General features: G+C 43.9%; 1 protein-coding gene across 9 annotated transcripts in view; it reads right to left on the reverse strand.

Annotated features, from left to right (window-relative positions):
• Evi5 (ecotropic viral integration site 5) overlaps positions 1-21,006 on the reverse strand; it is a 153,355-nt gene that overhangs the window by 126,724 nt on the left and 5,625 nt on the right. The window contains exon 1 of one of the 9 annotated variants that reach the window (XM_028867386.2): positions 20,359-20,458. The exons of the other annotated variants lie outside the window; for them this stretch is intronic. The gene's annotated coding sequence lies outside the window, so the exon portion shown is untranslated. Of the gene's footprint in view, positions 1-20,358; positions 20,459-21,006 lie in introns of those variants that run through there. 9 annotated transcript variants of the gene reach the window in all.

Raw genomic sequence — 21,006 nt, forward strand, 5'->3', positions numbered from 1 at the left:
AGCCAATCTTTATAAAACTTCCAGAATGGGAGATCCAGAGTCAGAAAGTCAACAATTTACAGGAGAGGCGGGACTGAAGAATGGCCCCTAGTGAGGCTGCTACAACATTCACCCTAAGTTAATGGTGAAGAGAGTCACAATGGACATGGTAAACGGCACTGCAAAATATACTTTACAGGCGTGAAGGGCTGGAAGAAAAGGCTCAAGCCTAGAGATCTGAGTTCAGACGGAAGGAGAGAAGAAACCCGACTCCACACAAGTGCTGGGGCAGCGCAGTGTGTGCCAACACACACAGTATCAGATCTGCTTTGTCTTTAACTTTTTAACCTATATTTTTATTTTATGTGTATGGTAAGTGTTTTGCCTGCATGTGTGGCTGTGCACCACATGTATGCAAGCCTATGGAGGCCAAAAGAGGGTGTCAGATGCCCTGGGACTGGAGGTATAGATGGTTGTGAGCCACATATGGGTGACTGGACACAAACCCTGCTTCTCTGGAAAAGCAACCAGTGTTCTTAACTGCTGAGCCATCTCTCCAGTACCTATTGGCCCCACAATATTTTTAAATTAGCTCAATTTTCTAAACCTGCTTTCCTGTTCCTCCACTCCCCTCTACTTCTTGATGGTTTAACTCTGTGTCAACCTCCCACCACCCCTGGCCTCCCTAAAGGCACCAGAGCTGTCAGTTGGGAAGAGGGCCAAGAAGGATATGGATTTAGTCTTTACACATCATGAACACATTGACTCCCACCACAGAACAGTCCTGTGTTCTGGTCTGGGGATCTGAACTTCTGTACTGAGAGCTACAATCTGTACTAGTCAAATCGGCCATCAACAGCAACTAGCTCTATCAGCTCTGGAAGAACTAACTCAACACACCTGTGGTGATATTGTATTCCCCAATATATCTTGCACCCTAATAAATTTATCTGGGGTCAGAGAACAGAACATCCACTACACAGACACAGAGGCCAGAAAGTGGTGGCACACACGCCTTTAATCCTAGCCTTCTGGAGGCAGAGATCCATTCGGATCTCTGTGAGTTTAAAGCCAGACTGGAAACAGCCAGGCATGGTGACTCATGCCTTTAATCCCAGGAAGTGAGGGCAGAAAGCAGAAAGGTATATAAGGAGTGAGGACCAGGAACTAGAGCTGGTTAAGCTTTTAGGCTTTTGAGCAGCAGTTCAGCTGAGACCCATTCAGATGAGGACTCAGAGGTTTCCAGTCTGAGGAAACAGGATCAGCTGAGAAATTGGCGAGGTGAGGTAGCTGTGGCTTGTTCTGCTTCTCTGATCTTTCAGCGTTCACCCAATACCTGGATCCAGTTTGTTTTTATTAATAAGACCCTGTTAAGATTCGTGCTACTCACACCAAACACCTGGCCCATTCTGAAGGGTTTCAATTGACCTCAGCCTCACACCTTCCTTCAAGTTCAATATGAGTATCAACAAATAAGATGCCAGCAACAAAAAGAGGAAGCCAGTGTTTTCTGTGGAAAGTAAAGGCTCCAGGTCCTAGTCCATCAGGACAAGAGACCAATAGGCTCTAGGTGACCAGCACAACTAGCAAATGGATAACAGTCAAGGACTGCAAACCTATGACTGCCTAGTTTGCCCTAATACTGCTAAAAGAGATGGCATGCCCCTGGTACAGCGGGAAGTGGCAGACACATGAGTGCCAAGAGGATCTGGGTTCAATTCCCAGCACCCTTATGGCAGCTCACAACTGTCTGTAGCTCCATTTTCAGGGAGTCTGACACCCTCACACAGACAGACATGCAGGCAAATCATCGATGTACATAAAATATAAACAGATCATTTAAAAAAAATTTTAAAAACATACAACCAAAAGAAAAACCAAGTCCATACATTAAAAGACTTGCAACAGGTTCTCAATGTGAATGTCACACTTTCATGTGATCAACAACTGTTGCTGGTAAGATGGACCAGAATGATGAACCAGACCATGGAGGCCAACATGTAGTTATTGTAACACTGTCAGTGTGGCTGCCTTTGAGGGGCAGGTTGGACAAGCTGGATGTTCTGCATCCAAACAGCCATAGTGGGCATGACACTGTCCATTGCTCAAGACCTGGCCTAGCAGCAGCATCTGACAGTTGTTCCAGGTCTGCTAACCAACAGGTAGAAGTGCTTACCACACAAACCTGATGACCGGAGTTCAAGCCCAGGATTCCAACCTCAAAATACATGAAACTCTGTCTTTAAAAAAAAAATACAGACCCATAGAACCACAGAGGCTATATATATAGCATGGAGGTCCCTAGGACGACTGTGGCTTATAATAAATTTCGGTTTTACTCAATTATTGAAAAAAAAAGCCAAATGAATGGAAACACATGAACTATGAACCAAAGGCTGAGGGGCCCCCAGCTGGATCAGGCCCTCTGAATAGGTGAGACAGTTGATTGGCTTGATCAGTTTGGGAGGCAACTAGGCAGTGGGACCAAGTCCTGTGCTCATTGCATGAGTTGGCTGTTTGAAACCTGGAGCTTATGCAGGAACACTTGGCTGAGTCTGGGAGGAAGGGACCGGACCTGCCTGGACTGAGTCTACCAGGCTGATCGCAGTCCTCGGGGGAGGATTTGCCCTGGAGGAGGTGGGAATGGGGGGTAGGCTGGGGGTAAGGGGAGGGGGTGGGAGGGGGGAGAATAGGGGAACCCGTGGCTGATATGTAGAACTGAATGGTATTGTAAAATAAAATTTAAAAAAATACAGAACAAAATTCTAAAATGGCTTCTACATCTTTGTATTCAATTTTATAACGTCTCTTACCCTTTTCTTCCACTTGCCTTAGGCTTACACTGAGGCCTTTTCTCATTCTCTGAACTAGAAGCTCTTGGCCCAGTGACTTTACACTTTTCATTTCTGACACGTGTTCAATTCTTCATGCTTATCTCTTAGCCTGCTTTCACTGCTTCTAATTTTCCTTTGAAACATTTTTACTTTCTCTTGAAATTTCTTTATCCAATATTATTTTAGAAGGATACTGTTTAATCTCCAGAAATTTTTATAATTTCCAACTATTTTTCTAACTTTACAATGTAAGTTATACAATGATACAGCTATTTCTAACTTTAAGTTTCTAATTTAATTCTACTGTGGCCTGTGAGCACAAGTCAAGGCCATTTCATGTCCCAGAACGTGGTCTGTTTTGGGCTAATCCTTACAAGCTTAGAAGACGGTGTTTTCTGCACTCATCAGTTAACCCACTCTTAGATGGTGTTGGCGTCTACAACTCCAGGAGTGGGTCTGGATATTCTACTCAAGTTCCAGGTTCTGCTTGTTGGTTGGCTTTGTGTTGAGACAGGGTCATATGGAGGCTGGGCTGGCCTCTACCTCAGTTTTGCTTTGCCTCACTTACTGCAATGTCTTTTTGAAGAAATGGCTGTATTTTGTTATGTAAGGACTGTCTTTATTCCTGGTAACTTCCTCAAGTCTGCTTTGTCTGAAATTAATATAGCTACTTCAAATTTCTTTTGATTATTCAACAAAGTCCAAAAGGCAAATAAGTAAAGCATGGTGGTGTATATTTGTAATCCCAGCACTCTGGAAGTTGAGGCAGAAGATCCCAAATTCAAGACCAACCTGGGTTACATAATGAGATCTCACACCTCCAAAAAAAACAAATAACAAAAAAACAAAACAAGCCAGGCGGTGGTGGTGCACGCCTTTAATCCCACCACTGGGAGGCAGAGCCAGGAGGATCTCTGTGAGTTCAAGACCAACCTGATCTACAGTGAGTTCCAGGACAGCCAAGGCTACACAGAGAAACCCTGTCAAAAAAAGAAAAGAAAAAGGGGGGAAAATACAACTTTGTCTATAAAAGGATGTGCTCCCTTCCTTAACAAAAGTTTTCCCAATAACTATTTTACTGAGTTAAAGTCCTATCAAGTTTGTAATGTTTTTTATTTTATTTTGTAAGTATAGGTGTTTGCCTCCATCTAGCACAGACATTAAAACAATTAATAGGATCTCATGAAACTGAAAAGCTTCTGTAGGACCATCATTCTGGCAAAGTTGCAGGCTACAGAACGGGAAAGGATCTTCACCAATTAACACATCCAATAGAAGGCTAGTATCTAAAATATATAAAGAACTTAAAAAAAAAAAAAAACCTGAACACTAAGAAAATAGCCCAACTGAAAACTGAGGTACAGAAGTAAATAGAGAGTTCTCAAAAAATGAAACATAAAATGGCTGAGAATCACTTAAACAAATGTTCAATATCCTTAGTCATCATGGATAATTACTTTGAGACTTCATCTTATACCAGTCAGAATGGACAACTGAACAATATGCAGAGTGAGAGACCTTGGCGCACTCAGCCCTAACGGAATGCCTTCATCAAACCTTCTCGGGACTCAAAGAGATATGTGAAGGAGGAGGTGGAAAAATTTTAAGAGCCATAGGGGATGGATGATGCCAAGGAAACAGCGTCCTCCAGACACAACAGGACTGATGCACACACGAATTCACAGGACTGTGGAAACACACAGGGCCTGCAGAGATTCCACTGTCAGAGGGGGAGGTATGCATAGGCCCCACCACAACCAAGAAGCTATCTGCAACTGACATGCACTTGTGAAGGGAAAATTAGTTTTCTCCAGTGGAGTCTCACTGGATATATTAATCTCACTTAAGGGTAGGCCCCAAGCCCTTCCATAGATGGCCAACACAAAATAAACTCAATGGTATTTTTGTAGACTTTTTGTCTCAAATGGTTTTGTTTGGGCATTTCTTTTCTTATTGGTCCTACGCTTGCATATTTGGTGTCCACTTTTTGGTGTGTTTTTGTAGTATGTGTATGGGTCTGAAATTTTATTTTCCTTCCCTCCCCACCCTCTTTGGTTTGTTTGGGTTTGTTTGGTTGGCTGGTTTGTTTTCTAAAGTGAAAAACAAAGAAAAGGCAAGGTGTCAGATGGGGAGAGGCAGGATGGATCTGGGAGGAGTCGGGGAGGGGACAAGTGTGGTCAGAATATATTGTGTGAACATTTTTTCAATAAATAAATATTTTACTTTTATTTTGTATGTACAGGTGTTTTGCCTGGTTTCCCAAGGGCCAGAAGAGGGCATCTGACCTTGGAACTGAAGTCACAGATGTTGTTAGCTGCATGTGGGTGCTAGGACCCAAACCCAGGTCCTCTGGAAGATCAGCCAATGCTCTAAAGCACTGAGCTATCTCTCCAGACAAATGAGTTTTTTAATTAAATAAAAACAAGTAGAAGATAAAGGCATGTTGTACTTTCAAAACCTGTCTAATCAGGAATCCTTTTTTCATTTTTTCCTGAAAAACTTACTCTGGAAAAGCTATTGTCTATCAGCATTTGCTCTCTGAGCTGTTTGTTCCTGTCACGCTTTCCTCTCCGGCCCAAGACACTTCTTGGCTATATTTAACACTTTGAATTCAAGCATGGTAAAAACATAAATGAGTGCTTTTTATATGCTACTTGGTATTATCTCCTAATTTAATCCCCACAATGCTGTATGTCTCGTATTGTACTTGTACTATTGTATTAGTTATTATTCCTTAAGAAATAAAATATTACTCAGAAAACATAAATACTGTCATCTAGAGAAGGCCTCCTCAGGACTGGTAAGATGGCTCAGCAAGTCAATTCTAACTACCTGAGCTCCACCCCAAAAAGCCAGGTCTGGTGGCTTGAGTCTTTAACCCCAGTATTCCTAAAACAAGATTTGGGAACAGAAGACCTGGAAGGCACCCTGGAGTACAGAGAATGGCAAAACCAGAAAGACCCTGCTTCAACAAAGTGGAAGGAGAGGAATAACTCATGAACATTATATTCAGACCTCCAACGGGCACCAAGCATTCACACAACGGCACTCACACGTGTGTCATGCACACACACACTTTCAAAATATAAATAACTGAAGTAATTAGAAAGTATATTAAAGGCTGGGTGGATACAGCTCAGTGAACAAGTGTTTGTCTGGAATGTGTGAGGCCCTGGGTTCATCCCCAAGACTCAAAGGAAAAAATGCATAGTAAGCTAGAGAGAAACTACTTGTATTTTCCATAAATCCTCTTGCTATTTAATTTAAAAAAAAAATTGGTGGGCTTGGTGGTGGCACACGCCTTTGATTCCAGTACTCAGGAGGCAGAGCCAGGCAGATCTCCGTGAGTTTGAGGCCAGCCTGGTCTACAGAGTGAGTTCCAGGACAGTCACCAAAACTACACAGAGAAACCCTGTCTCAAAAAAAAAAAAAGAAAGAAAGAAAGAAAAAAGAAAAAAGAGAGAAAAAATTAGCTAACAGAAGGCACTCAATACCTTCTTGAAAATTAACTACTAAATAACACACTGTAATGAGTGAACCTCTAACGCCCCTGTACAGCTATCACATTTAACAATTTTTAAAGTACTGTATTCATTTACCAAAAAAATGTTAACATATAAACTTGGGTCATGGTTGATAAGCAGCCAACCTCTCCTGTTTCATGCAGAAGAATGTGAGCCAGGTGTGGTGGCACATGCCTGTAACCCCAGCACTCAGGAAGCTAAGATAGGAGGATTCTGAGTTCAAAGCCTGAGTTATGCACATAGTAAAATACCTTCAAAAACGAAGGTAAAATAAAGAAGATCATAAATGGGCAAAATAAGCATGTGCCATTACCACACACATGCAGAGGAGGAAAGGGATCAATTTTAACCATCTGACTTGTGTTTTCTAAAGGTGACCTGTGCCATTCTGGTGAACCCTGAGTTTATTAGGATTAATCACAGGAGTGTGGGTGAGAAGGCAGGGCAGGGAAAACACAAGGCAGCAACATCACCAAGGGCAGGAGCCCTGAGTCCACCGCACTGCTTGCAGCAGCTCGACAAGCCAGAGAATATCTCCTTCGGTTAGGTCTGAGCCTCTTCCAGGCAGCAGGCTAGACTGTTCTCCTCACTAGTTCTTACTGTTTATGTACCCTTGGGAGACAGACAGACAGACCATTTGAATCCAGTCACAAGTCCCAGAATTACACAGAGAGACACTATCTCAAAAAAGTAAGGGGGAGGAAAGGAGGAAAGAGGGAGAGAAGGGAAGGACAAGCACTAATAGAAATATAAGATGAGGCACAAAGGCAAAAACTATAGCTATTAAAAATTGTATATAGTTATATTATAAATATGTAAACTTTTCTGTTAGCTACAATTTTTATAAAGTAAAAACACGCTGCATTTAGCCTAATATATCCAAATGTTATTTTAATAGATAAATGAGTAAGATACATAACATTCTTTAATACTAAATCTGAAAGTCAACATGTATGTTAGGCAACATCTCAATTCAAACTAACCACAGATCAAGCACTCAATAGTTTACAGACTATGTCAGGCTACTGGCCTCTGCATTAAAGAGTCCAGGTTACAAGAAGAGATCAGTAAGGCTAAAGCATACTAACTTGAAGGGAAATGTAGGAGGGAACTGAAAATGTCAGAGATCAAATCATGAAGAAGATATTAGGAAGGAATTTTAGATCTATCTAGAATGTAATTGGAAACCACTAATGTGGATACCATGATCTTAATCTGCTTTGTAAAAAGAATAATCTATACAAACAGCTTATTTATAGGGGGGCAAGATCAGGCAGTAAAGAGATTAAGCAGATGACTATTAAATCTAAGTGAAAAATTATGCTTTAGGCTAGTGGGTGGACTAGAGAGATAAACACAAATGTTAGTAAGGTAATATTGCAGAAACAGGAGCAAAATGGCCTTCTGGTGAAACAGATCTAGAATGAGGGAGAACAATTCAAAGGTACAATCTATCATGACTTGAACAACTGATGGTACCATTTCCTGAAAATGGAAAAGCCACGTAAGATTCCAATGGGGGTGGGGGGGTCTGGAACAGAGATATTTCTGCCAACCCGGTCAGAGAATAATAGCATATTCTAAGTTGAATGATTCAAAGTCACTGTCATGCTCCACAGCTGTCTGTGGTTTAGAGTGCATTTTTTCTCTACAGGACAAACAGGGTCACCTGTATAGCTATCTAACAACAACTCAAACACCAAGATATGTAGCAGTTTGAGATTTAACCCCCTTCTAAATTCTTAACATCCACTAGAATAATATCAATTTCACTAAACGTGTATGTAACTAAGTGTGGTAGTTTGACTAGGAATGGCCCTGCAGACTGTCTGAATGCTCGCCCACAGGGAGTGGCACTATTAGGAGATGTGGCCTCACTGGAGTAGGTGTGGCCTTGTTGGAGGAAGTGTGTCACTGTGCTTTCAGGTCTCATACAAGCCCAAGCTACAGCCAGTGTGGACACAGCTGACTTCTGCTGCCTGCAGATCAAGATGTAGGACTCTCAGCTCCTTCTCCAGCACCATGTCTGCCTGCATACTGCCATGTCCTCCCATGACCATAATGCACTAAACCTCTGCAACTGTAAGCCAGCCCCAGTTAAATGTTTTCCTTATGAGAACTGCCATGGCCATGTTGTGTCCTCACAGCAACAGAAACCTGAAGACAGAGGTAAACTAAAACTGTAAGACATAAAAGCAAAAACAGTAACAGCCCCAAGAATTCCATTCAACAGATACCTATTTAGAAAATTTAATTAAAATATTGGGATGGACACTATACTGAAAAATGAGATTATCAACATATCCGCATGAAAATTCCAAATTTCTCTGAAAAGAGCCCATAATGAACTATATTTAATTTTTTCTCCTAGATTGGTATAATACTAGTACTAAATAGTGACTAGTGAAGGCTTTTCTAATAATTTTTCATATTAGACATAAATCCTGTAACATGTAAAGAAACAATTCCCATTTTCCTGACTCTGGAGTTAACATTTGAGGTTAAAGGTACAGCTCAGTAGTAAACACATGCTTCGGATTCATGAGGCCCTGGTCTGATCTCCAGCACCAAAAAAGAAAGACACAAAACTGACATTGTGTACAAAAAGAAACCTTCCCACTCTGTAAGTTAAACAATAGTTTCTAATGAAAAAGACAGAAAAAAAAGAGAGAAAAACATCCAATGGCTACATTTCATAATTACATGCCTTTTTAGAAAATAAATGGAATTTTTGAAAATACCTATTCTATTTCTATTTGTGTGTATGTACACCTAAGTGTCAAATGAGTGTCAGGCCCCCAAGCTGGAACTACAGGTGGCTGTGGGCACCCAATATGGGCACTCGGGACTGAACTTGGTCCTCTGGGGGAGCAGCCAGTGCTCTTAGCAAATGAGCCGTCTCTCCAGCCCCATAAACAGCATTTCTACCAAAGCTAACAGGAGCAGTCAATTCTAAATTCTAAATTATCTAAATAAATAATTACAGGCTACAAGACATGGGTTTCTGGGCCTGAGTCAGTGATTCAGCAAATCCCATGTGTCTGCATCTCATCGCTACACATGTCCAGAGTTTCCTATCCCCTTTACCCAAATCATTATTTACAAGCAAAATGTTACCCTCCAAAGGTTTTTACTCTACTGTGTTCATTGTTTAGTGCCTGGGATACTTAGATACTACAATCTATGAAGATGTAATGATTCCATGCCACTATAGTTTTTTCTACCAATTATTTGGAACAGAATGGTCTACATGAGTCAACACCATAAAAACTACTTTGCTGTGCTTCCCATTACATGTTTGTCCATTATGGAAATTTCTTTGTCTATGCTGCCCATCATCTAGGACCTTCAAAAGTGTCGTTTTGCTGTGTGTTTCCCCTATTTTAACTCCTAGACCCCACTGTGACTAAATAATCTATAATTCATTTCTGACTTGTCACTGACAGACTTCAGGTTAGAATGTGGAAATGCTGTTACCACTTGGGCAAATTGTTTAGCATTGTCTTCTGAAGTTAAACACTTATCTATCCAGGCAAATATGAGTGTGGGTGCCTGTAATTCTAGCACTCAAGAAGCTGAGGCAGGAAGATCTCTAATTTGAGGTCAGCCTGGGCTACATTAAAGGGAGAGGAAGTCTCAAAAAAATAAAATAAAATAAAAATTAAGAGCAAAATATACTCTAAATCTGTCCTGTGACTCAGTAAAGTCCATTCCTATTTATTTAACAGATATAAAAATGTATGTTTACAAAGTAATCTGTAATCAAATTGTGACTGCAACTTGACTCATAATAGCCAAATGAGCGAATGGACAATTGTGGTATATTATATGACACACACACCCTAAGGGGGAAACTCTCTCTCTCTCTCTCTCTCTCTCTCTCTCTCTCACACACACACACACACACACACACACACACACACACACACACACTGTATTGTCTACTTATATGAAGTTCAAGAACAACAGTCAACAAAAAAACCAGGTTGATGATACAAAGATGTAACAGTCGGGTTAACTGAAAGAGCTGGGGGAGGAAGTATCCCTGGCATGCATGGCATCTGCTGTATATGGAAAGTCTGATTTCACAACACATAAATTTTGTCTCAAAAAATGTAGCTGCCGGGCAATGGTGGCGCACGCCTTTAGTCCCAGCAGCTGGGAGGCAGAGGCAAGCAGATCTCTGTGAGTTCAAGGCCAGCCTGGTTTACAGAACTAGTTCCAGGACAGCCAAAGCTGTTCAAAACAACAACAAAAATTTAGCCCCTTTAGACAAGGGGCTAGAGAGATGGCTCAGCAGTTAAGAGCACAGGATACTCCTGCAGAACACCCAGAATCAATTCCCAGCACCCACACGGCAGTTCACAAGCCATTATCAGGGATGCTGTTTTCCGGCCTCTGAGAGCACCAGGCACACAGATGGTGCACAGAAATATATGCAGGTAAAACCCCTTACATATAAAATATAATAATAATAATAATAATAATAATAATAATAATAAATTTAATTCAGTCAAACATTTTGCTCTGTGCATGCAGCCTCAGCTACTTTAGATTCTAAGGTAAGGAGGTCGGCTAAAGCCCAGGAGTTGTAGGATAGCCTGGACAACACAGTGTTGACTAGCAGTTTCCTCTGAGATTGAAACTTTCCATCCTACAGGGAAGCTCCTTAAGACAGGAAGTCCCTGAAACTGACCAGATTCACTAGGCCCTTTCCTCCCAAAAGTGACTGATGAAGACTGATGAGAGTCATTCTCAGACAAGCACAGCTGAAAGGAAGGCTACGGAAGACCAGAACGGCGCCTCGAGAGTCACCTGGCAAGGACGCTCTCCAGCCTGCTGAGCTCCCTGCAGGCTGTGCAGTGTGCTCCAGGTCCCCAGCTTTTGTGAACTGGGGTGGGCTTTGTTAATGTAACTATCTTTGAGTCATTTCACATTCCTGTAAATAACCTCAATTAAAACTTGTTGGTTCACTGTTTAACTTTAATGATATCTGTACTTTGGTCTGTCCTGGGCTCCCTGAATGGAATGAGTACACATGTATGTGTCTGCTCAATAAAAGTCCTGTCACACGCCGGGCGTTGGTGGCGCACGCCTTTAATCCCAGCACTCGGGAGGCAGAGCCAGGCGGATCTCTGTGAGTTCGAGGCCAGCCTGGGCTACAGAGCAAGATCCAGGAAAGGTGCAAAGCTACACAGAGAAACCCTGTCTCTAAAAACCAAAAAAAAAAAAGGATACATTAAGATGTAAAATTTTTCCCAGCGCTCAGGAGACAGGCGGGTAGATCTCTTGTGAGTTCAAGGCCAGCCAGGGCTATGTAGAGACCTTGTCTCAAAAAAACAAAACAAGGCCAGGCAGTGGTGGCTCACCCCATAATCCCAACACTCAGGAGGCAGAGCCAGGTGAATCTCTGTGAGTTCAAGGCCATCCTGGTCTACAGAGTGAGATCCATGTCAGGCACCAAAACTACACAGAAAAATCCTGTCTCAAAAAAAAAAAACAGTAATAATAATAATAATAATAAAATTTAAAATAATAAAGATGTAAAACTTTTAGTTCACTGGTTTTTTTCTTTGACTAGTCACAGAAAGCCTTAATAAAATCAAACAAACACTAAATCACACTTTATTTTTTTTAAAGATTTATTTATTTATTATGTATACAGTGTTCTTCCTGCATGTATCCCTGCAGGCCCAAAGAGGGCACCAGATCTCATTACAGATGGTTTTCAGCCATCATGTGGCTGCTGGGAATTGAACTCAGGACCTTTGGAAGAACAGCCCTAAATCACACTTTAAAAAGTCATCCTTGGGGGCTGGAGATGGCTTAGAGGTTAAGAGCACTGACTGCTCTTCCAGAGGTTCTGAGTTCAATTCCCAGCAACCATATGGTGGCTCACAACCATTTGTAATGAGATCTGGTTCCCTCTTCTGGTCATACATGCTATATACATAATAAATAAATCTTTAAAAAAAAAAAAAAAGTCATCCTTATGGTGGTATTTTATTTGTACTGAAATGTGATTTTCATTGTATGTTAATAAAGTTGCCCGGGGGTCAGAGCTAATAGAGCCATAGCAAGAGCATGGTGGCATGGTGGTGGTGGTGGTGGTGGTGGTGGTGGCGGCGGCGGCGGCGGCGGCGGCGGCGGCGGCGGCGCACGCATTTAATCCCAGCACTTGGTAGAAGAGCTAGGTAGATCTCTGTGTGTTCAGGAATACAGCCAGCATTGGAGACACACGCCTTTAAGACCTGGAGGGTGGTACTTACAGGAAGGGACGAGGCAGTCATGTGTTTGGATTTACAACCAATGAGAAGGCAGAACAGAAAGACTATTTAGAGACAGACACACAGGAAGTAGGTCTCTTTCGGGGAGGTAGGAGCACTGCAGGAGGAAGGGTAAGATTTTAGCTCTGAGCTCTGACCTCTCGGCTTTCTCTTTTACATTGGTTCTGTGTTTCTTATTTTAATAAGAGGGTTGGTTACATCTACACATCCTCCTGCTTAGAAACATGGATACAACATGAACAGTGTCTTCCCTCAGTTTCTAAGTCTTGTGAACAAGGAATTCTGTCCATGCATACAGAGCCCACCACACACACACACACACACACACACACACACACACTTAGCATTGTGCTGACAAACAGATGATGCCGAGACAGCTTGGCTTTCCTAACACACTGGTCTAACCTATATGTGACTACAAATGTCTACTCAACAACATCTATAACCTCTTTTATCTCAGCCCTTCATATTTTCAAAAAAGCAATAAAGTTGAGTATTTAATTTTGTTCTCATCCATTATAGGAATTCCAAATAACTATCCAAGAATATTTCCCATACATTTAGTCTCTCAAAATCATCCTCGGGCTGGTGAGACGGCTCAAAGGATAAAGGTGCTTGCTGCACACGCCTGACTACCTGAGTCCAGTCCCTGAAGCCCACATAAAGGTGGAGGAGAACATGGAATCCACGCAGCTCTTCACCTCCATAAATGTGCCACAGAACACACATGCCCACATACATCACATACATACAACATACAAATAATAAAATTTTAAATATTTTTAATTTAAAACCCATACTTAATAAACTTCAAGTTCTGTCTTCTCACTATCAAATTATAGGTTAAGTCATCTAAACTACTATGCTATATTTGAAGATACATTTATATTTCACAAGATATCATGTTACATAATTGTTTATTAAAGCTACAATTTTATCCAGTATCCACTAACACTTTTCCAACAAATTCATTTGTAAAACCTTTGAGTTTATCTTTGACATGGCAAAATATCTACACCAAGCCAAAGGTAACAACTTATCATCTCAGCACCAATCAGAGTCAAAATCTGCATCTGCATTTCTAACCAGTGCTTTATAAAACTTCCCCATAAGCCCCGCAGTGGTGAGGCATGCCTTTAATCCCAGCACTCAGAGGCAGAGTCGGATCTCTTTGAGTTCAAGGCCAGCCTGATCTACTTAGTGAGTTCCAGGACAGCCAGGTCTACACAAAGAAACCTTGGCAGGGAGGGGACTTCCCCCATGAATAAAAGTCAGAAAGCAATTATCCACAGGAAAGTCAGTTCAATCCTAATTTTCATCACTGATCTAGAACACAGAGAACCAGCAGGTCCTTTAGGAATCCTAATAATGAGCTTGCAAGACAATCAAGAGTAAAACCAACAAAGAAAGCCCAGATCAGGGCCAGTCTAACCAGCTTTTAGGAACATTTTTCAGAACACAGCTGAGTGTGGGATGAGTACAAAGGACAATGAACAAGTACTGAACCAGCATTGTCTTGAGTCTCTTAAAAGGGCAAATGAACTGCAATGACAGAATGCTTGGCTACCATGTGCCAAGCGACAAACAACTGTAGACTGCACAAGCAGGGGAAGATCTAGTACAATTACAACAGACAGCTGAAAATACAAAAGTAACCAGAGCAATCGAGCTGCAGTGATGAGAGACCAAAGTCAACATGTCCTCCCTGCAAAACACAAAACCACCTGACTTTCTGAGGAGGAAAGACGATTATACCACCACGATAACAGTAACTGCCAAGGTCAGAAATGACTGACATCCTGAACGTTATATGTAAACATAAAAGAAAAGCAATTGTGATGTAGCAAAAAAGTAAGGATTTTGTGCAGTGGTAAGCACCTTTGTGTTGTTAAAGCTTATTTAAAAATACTATGAAGAGTGGCAGAGGACTCACAGGTTCTGTGGCTAAATATTGCCCCCAAAAAAATCTACTTAGCACCACAAATGTCATGAGGATTTTTGGATATAGGAAATGACAAGACATAATGTAAAGGTGTATCGTGGGTTGGGGAGAAGCCCAGTGGTAAAATGCACACCACAGGTGTGAGGACTAGTTTGGATCCCCAGCACCCAAATAAATGCCAGGTGGGCACAGAGGCCTGCCTGAAATTTCAGTACTCTAAGAAAACAGGGAATTCCCGCACGCTAGACTAGCCATTATCAGTAATCTCTGTGCTCAGTGGAGACCATGCCTCAAGGAATAAGGTGGAAAGTGATGAGGAGGGCCCCCAAAGCTACGCGCACGCGCACGCGCGCACGCACGCACGCACGCGCCCACATATGCACATATGGATACACACACCCACATACTACATACACACAAAAGATGTATATTTAAATTATATAAGCTTAACCTAAATATATTATGTCCACTTTATCAGGAACTACCGAGTGAAAACGCTAACTCAAAAACTATCGTTTGGCGTCGTGACGTACACTTTTTTTCCCCTTGGTTCTTCAAGACAGGGTTTCTCTGTGTAGCTTTGGAGTCTGTTCTGGAGCTCACTCTGTAGCCCAGGCTGGCCTCCACTTTTGCACATTTAGGATGGACAAGTGCTTTAGAGAAAAAGTATCAAATAGTTCATTAGGCTGAATTATCTTTAAAATAATTTCTGCCAGGCGGTGGTGGTGCACGCCTTTAATCCCAGCACTCAGAAGGCAGAGAAAGGTGGAACTCTGTGAGTTCAAGGCTAGCCTGGTCTACAGCGCGAGATCCAGGACAGGCTCCAAAACTACACAGAGAAACCCTGTCTCAAAAAAAAGAAAAAGAAAGAAAAAAATCCCAATTCTGAGGGGCTTGGACCTGCCTCAACTGATTGTACCAGGCTTTGCTGACTCCCCAAGGGAGGCCTCACCTTTCTGGAGGAGGAAATGGGGGATGGGTTGGAGGGAAAGCTGGAGGGGGGAGCAGGAGGAGGGATGAGAGGGGATCTGTGGTTGTTATGTAAAATGAATAAAATATTTCTTAATAAAGAAAAAAGTGAGATAAAATTCAATTGATCTGAAGCACTGGTGATGGGTAAATTTTCACTTAATAAATATGTTAAAGAAAAAAAATAATTTCCAATTCTGACACTGTATGATTCTGGAACAATGAGCACTTCTAACAGGAACATGAGAAGAGATGGATGGTCTTGGCAACAAAAGCCAGTAATCTCAGTCAAGGGAGATGAAGAGGATCAGGAGTTCAAGGTCAGCCTGGGCTATGAGTCTGCCTCAAACAAAACAATGAAGACTGTGGGTGACAGCTTGATCAAAAAGGCGGTCATCTCCCCAGCACCCTGGCAGACACTCAGTGATCAACTGTGGGAAGCACAAGACAGCAGGAGGTAGATGAGAACACACGTGTATAACACAGGCTAAAGTGCAGACTGCACACACAACCTCCTTGGCTTCTTCATACAAACACTACTACAACACTGATGTTTAGTTATGCTGGGGCTGGTAAGATGGCTCAGTTGACCAAGAGGCTTGCAGCACAAGCCTGAGGACCTCAGTTCAAACCTTCATCTCCCACATAGAAAGCTGGACACAAAGCAGCATGAGCCTATAATCCCAGCACTGGAGATGAGAAACAAGAGGATCCCTTGGGGCTTGCTGGCCAGCCTAGCAAGCTCCAGATTCAGTCAAAGAGTCTGTCCCCAAAACTAGGAGAGTCAAACCAGGCGGTGGTGGCACACACCTTTAATTCTAGCACTAGGGAGGCAGTTACAGGCCAGCCTGGTCTACGGACTAGTTTCAGGACAGCAAAGGCCACACAGAGAAACCCTGTCTGAAGAAACAAAAGCAAACAAACAAACATAAAACCCCACTGATACAGGCCTGAAAGATGGCTCAGTGGTAAATGTGTGCCATGCGAGCCTGGCAACATGCGTTCAAAGCCCCAGAACCCCTGCAAAAGTAGAAGGGAGAACCCACTCCACAAAGCTACCCTCCAGACTGCCACACACGCACCACGGCATGCATACCCATGTATACACATACAGACATACAAACTCTAACAATAATTTAATTAAAAAAATCAAGATGCTGCTGGGTGTGGTGGTGCACCCCTTTAATCCCAGCACTCAGGAGACTGAGGCTGGCTGATCTCTGGGAGTTCAAGGCCAGCCTAGTCTATAAAGAGAGTTCCAGGACAGTTAGGGCTGTTACTGAGAAACTATCTCAAAAAAACAAAACAATAAAAATAAAAAAAAAAAATCCAGATGCTAATGTCTGAAATAGAAATCAAAATAGCATATACCACTAGGCAGAGAATACACTGAATAAAAGTGCACAAAAGAATTCTCACCAAGCTCTGATTCTGTGTCAGTTACATGGTGAAATCATCAAACCATGTACTTAATACTGTGAATTTTATTTATTTATTTTTTTCCCAGAGCTGAGAACCGAACCCAGGGCCTCAAGCGCTCTACCACTGAGCTAAATCCCCAACGCCAAATTTTATTTTTTATTCTATTTATTTATTTTGTTTTTGGGGGGCAAGGTTTTTCTGTGTAGCCCTGGCTGTCCTGGAACTCACTCTGTAGATCAGGCTGACATGGAACTCAGAGATCTGCCTGCTTCTGCTTCCCAAGTGCTGGGATTAAAAGCGTACGCCACCACACCAGGCTTAATACTGTTAATTTTATCATAAGTAATAACATCAGGTTTTAGAAGTACTAGTGCATACTTGATGTATTCGGTCTAGCAATGACAAGGATAATTTTTTTAAGCTGTCCATGAGACTCTAATGTACAGCCAAAGCTGAGAACTATTGCCTGAGAATAGATTATAGGGTAAACCTGGACTGTAACCTGAGGCGGAGCCTTCTGTCCCATACACATAATTATACCCAGCAGTCGCTTCCCAAATTACCATTCTGGGGCTTACATTAATTATAAATGCTTGGCCGAAGGCTCAGGCTTATTACTAGCTGGTTCTTACATTTAAATTGACCCATATTTCTTATCTATGCTTTGTCATGTGGTCTGTGGCTTGTCACCTCATTTTCTACAAGTCTTGCTTTTGCAGTGGCGGGCTGGCATCTGCCCCAACTCCGCCCTTCTTCATCTGTCTTCAGACTGAATGTACCACCTAACTTTATTCAGCCTCACCAGTGGCCAAACATTGTATTTATCAACTAATGAGAACAACACATATTCACAGCATACAGATGACATACCACAGCACTGGACATTAGTAAATCCTACTTATAAACTTGTTGGATCTTCCAATTAGCTATCAGGTGCTCTCTCTTAACCATGAACAGAAAAACAAGTTACTGCCAGCCAGTCTTGAGAAGATCTGCTACTAATCAAGCTGTATGAAGTTGAAAGTTAACTTGGAGGAAGCAAATCAGGCAAAGAAAAGAAGGCTTAATAAAACTAACTTTAACATCGTCAGAGAGGCCAGAGAAGACAGGGCATCCACAGAACAAGATGGGTGAATCAGTGACTGACAAGAGGGAGAAGCTGAACACAGCCCACGCTTACAAATGGCCACTCACAAAAGCCCCCAAAGACTAAGGACCTGCAGGACTCAAGGTCAGCGGTAAGGAGGTTAAGACATTTAGTCTGTGTAAGGGGTACAGTTAGACTTTCTAGGTTCTCATTCCTATCCTCTCATAATTTATTCCTGGAAACACTGACCTGGAGCGACTCCAGACTCAAGTCGAGTGAGGCTGAAGGCTGAAAGCCAAGGGATTAAGCAGAAGTGTTTTTAGCAAACAGCAGCCACCCACTGCCCATTTCCTCTGCCCAGCTTTCAGAACACTGGCAGCCAGATAGGCGTATCAGGTCCCCTTACCCACAGGGGACACATTCCAAGACATCCAGTGGATATCCACAAGCTCCTTCTCGCCCCAACTCATCACACTGCGCTGTGCTGAGCAGGCTGCGTGCTACTGCAAAACTATCACAACTCCTGGATCCTTCCTAACCATTTTACAGGCTGAAGACTGTTCTTAAGCAGATCCTAGCAACATCACTACACTGTTTTTTAATTATTAAGTCAAGAACATTCACGTTTTCACTTCAAAGAGGCATTTTACAGCTCCACTTTTGGCGCATTCAAAAGTGAAGTACTCTTGCACTTGGAACCATTTCTAAGTAAGAGATACTTGAGCACAAGCGCTGGAATACCAATGCAGCCGACCTGATGACCCCAAGGGTTACTGACTAACTTCTGTGACAGACTAGATATCCTGGACAACAGAGTAAGTGGCATCCCACTTGGATAGTGTTCAGCCTCTCAAAAATGGCATGTAATTTAAAACTTAAACACTAAGGGAGTGTATGTGTATCAAGTGCTCAGAATGGTGACAGCCAAGAGTGCCTAAATAAGTTCAATTTTAAAAAAAGTTTAAGACTTCTAAGTTGTGTATTACTGGAATTCTGCAGATATTTTCATACCACTGATAAAAGAAACCTTGGAAAGTAACACAGTTGCTCATGCAAGGACTTAGGTTCTGTCCCCAGCACTGAAAAAAAAAAAAAAGGAAAAAGGAAAAACTAAGCATAATCCGTAAAAGAGGCACTTCAAAAATACAAAATAAACCCACACACTGATAAAGTACTGTATCTACCACCCAAATCAAAGAATTTTTTAAGAAATGATAAGCATCATCAGGAAGTACTGGATTCACTGGAGTTTCACTTGAGTACTAAGTAGTACAACCGCCTCGGGAAAGACCCCAGAGTACCTGAAGTTAGAAATTTAAAAACAAAACAGTATCTACCAGAAAAAGTGGCAATATCCTGGAAGGGGGTTGGAGGGAGGAGTTTGTCAGCAGCCTGGGCCACACAGAAAGACTCTCACCCAGAAACAAACAAAAAAAAAAAAAAAAAACAAATTCCACGCCTCAGAGGAATATACCCCAACTTAGCAATGCCTAGTAATGTCTATTTCTTCTTGGTCTGTGGTGTTTCACTTGCAAACTTAGAGGATTGTGATCTCTTTCTGCAGATACACTTGAATACATTTTCTACAATTTCCTTGACACAAACTTCTCAGAGGAGGCGGGCATCTTCTGCTTTACAGAAAGCAAACTCCTAGAACACTAAGGAATTCTAACTTACAAAGTTTAAAAACAAAACACCAAGCAAAGACTAAAAACTACCAAAAGATGGTGTTTCTCTCACTTCGGGAAGCTCTGGGGTTCCTTCCCTCAGCGGGGAAGAGCGATTACCATTCTCCCCCGCAGCTCAAAGGAAACCGCTTGCTGCTCCTTAAAATTCCCTCCAGCAAAAACGGGAGGAAAGTGAGGGAGCCGGTCCAAAAGTCTGGCCGAACTCTCGCTCCCGCGAAAGGACGCCCCCTGAGATGACCTCGGGCCAGGGAAAGCGGCGCCGACACCTCCACCGCTTAGCCGACCGCCGGAAACGCGCGGTGACTGCGAGGCTGGCCCCGCTCGGCACACCTGGCTTGCCCATCACCTGCCTGCGGCCACCGCCGCGCGCAGAAGCGGGAGGCCAAAGACGGGCGCCAACTTCCCAAGGAAGGCACCGCGGGGCCGAGGGCGCGGGCGGACCGGGGTGTCCTCGAGGAAGCGCCCCCGGGGCCGCCCGGGCCAGGCGGGCGCGGGGAACGCAGGCCCCGGCGGGCTCGCCTCGCGCCGCCGCAACTTCGGCAGCGGCCCGGGGCGGCGGCGCGGCCCTCGGGCGGCGGCGCCGCGCTCGCCCCGTCCCTCGCCCGGCCTGGCGCGACGCCGCTCACCTTGGAAACCTGGGGTGGACGTCGCCGTCAACATGAACTTCCCATCCAGCCGGCGGCCGCGCCGCCGCCGCCGCCGCCTCCCAGCGCCTCGGCCCGGGCCGGCCTGGGCGGGCCGCGCTCCCCCGCGTCCCCCGGCGCGCGCCTCCCGCTCCGGGGCTCGGGACCTCGGGGCCGCCCCCGCGACCCTCAGGAAAGCGGCTCGCCGCACTGCCCGCCCGCGACTCGGGCGAACCTCGCGCAGCCCCTCGTCCGCGCTCGCTCGCTCTCTCGCTCGCTCGTCCGCCCGCCAGCTCCGCCCGGCTCCGGCCGGGCCGCTTCAGGAAAGCCCAGGGCGCAGGCGCGGCGAGGGCCTTAAAGAGCCCCGGCCGGCCTCTACGGCATAATGGGTTCGAGCAGGTTAGGGCCCCGGCCGGGTTGGCGAAGCCAAAGCAGAAACCGAAGGGATTGGACCGCGGGGAGCGGAGGCGGGGAGATCCCTCTCTGTCCTCCGCCCCTCTGTCCAAGCACCCTGCCGACTTCGGCCCTGCAAACTGCTGACTTCCCCGGCCGCCAGGACCGCCCGGTGCCAGTCCGGGCAACCGAAGGCACGCCCCCTCGGAGCCCCCGGGGCGGCCGCCCCGCGCCTGGCTGCGGGCTTCCAGGCCTGGG

The sequence above is a fragment of the Peromyscus leucopus genome, chromosome 10 (assembly GCF_004664715.2).
Source record: "Peromyscus leucopus breed LL Stock chromosome 10, UCI_PerLeu_2.1, whole genome shotgun sequence".
Classification (NCBI taxonomy): domain Eukaryota; kingdom Metazoa; phylum Chordata; class Mammalia; order Rodentia; family Cricetidae; genus Peromyscus; species Peromyscus leucopus.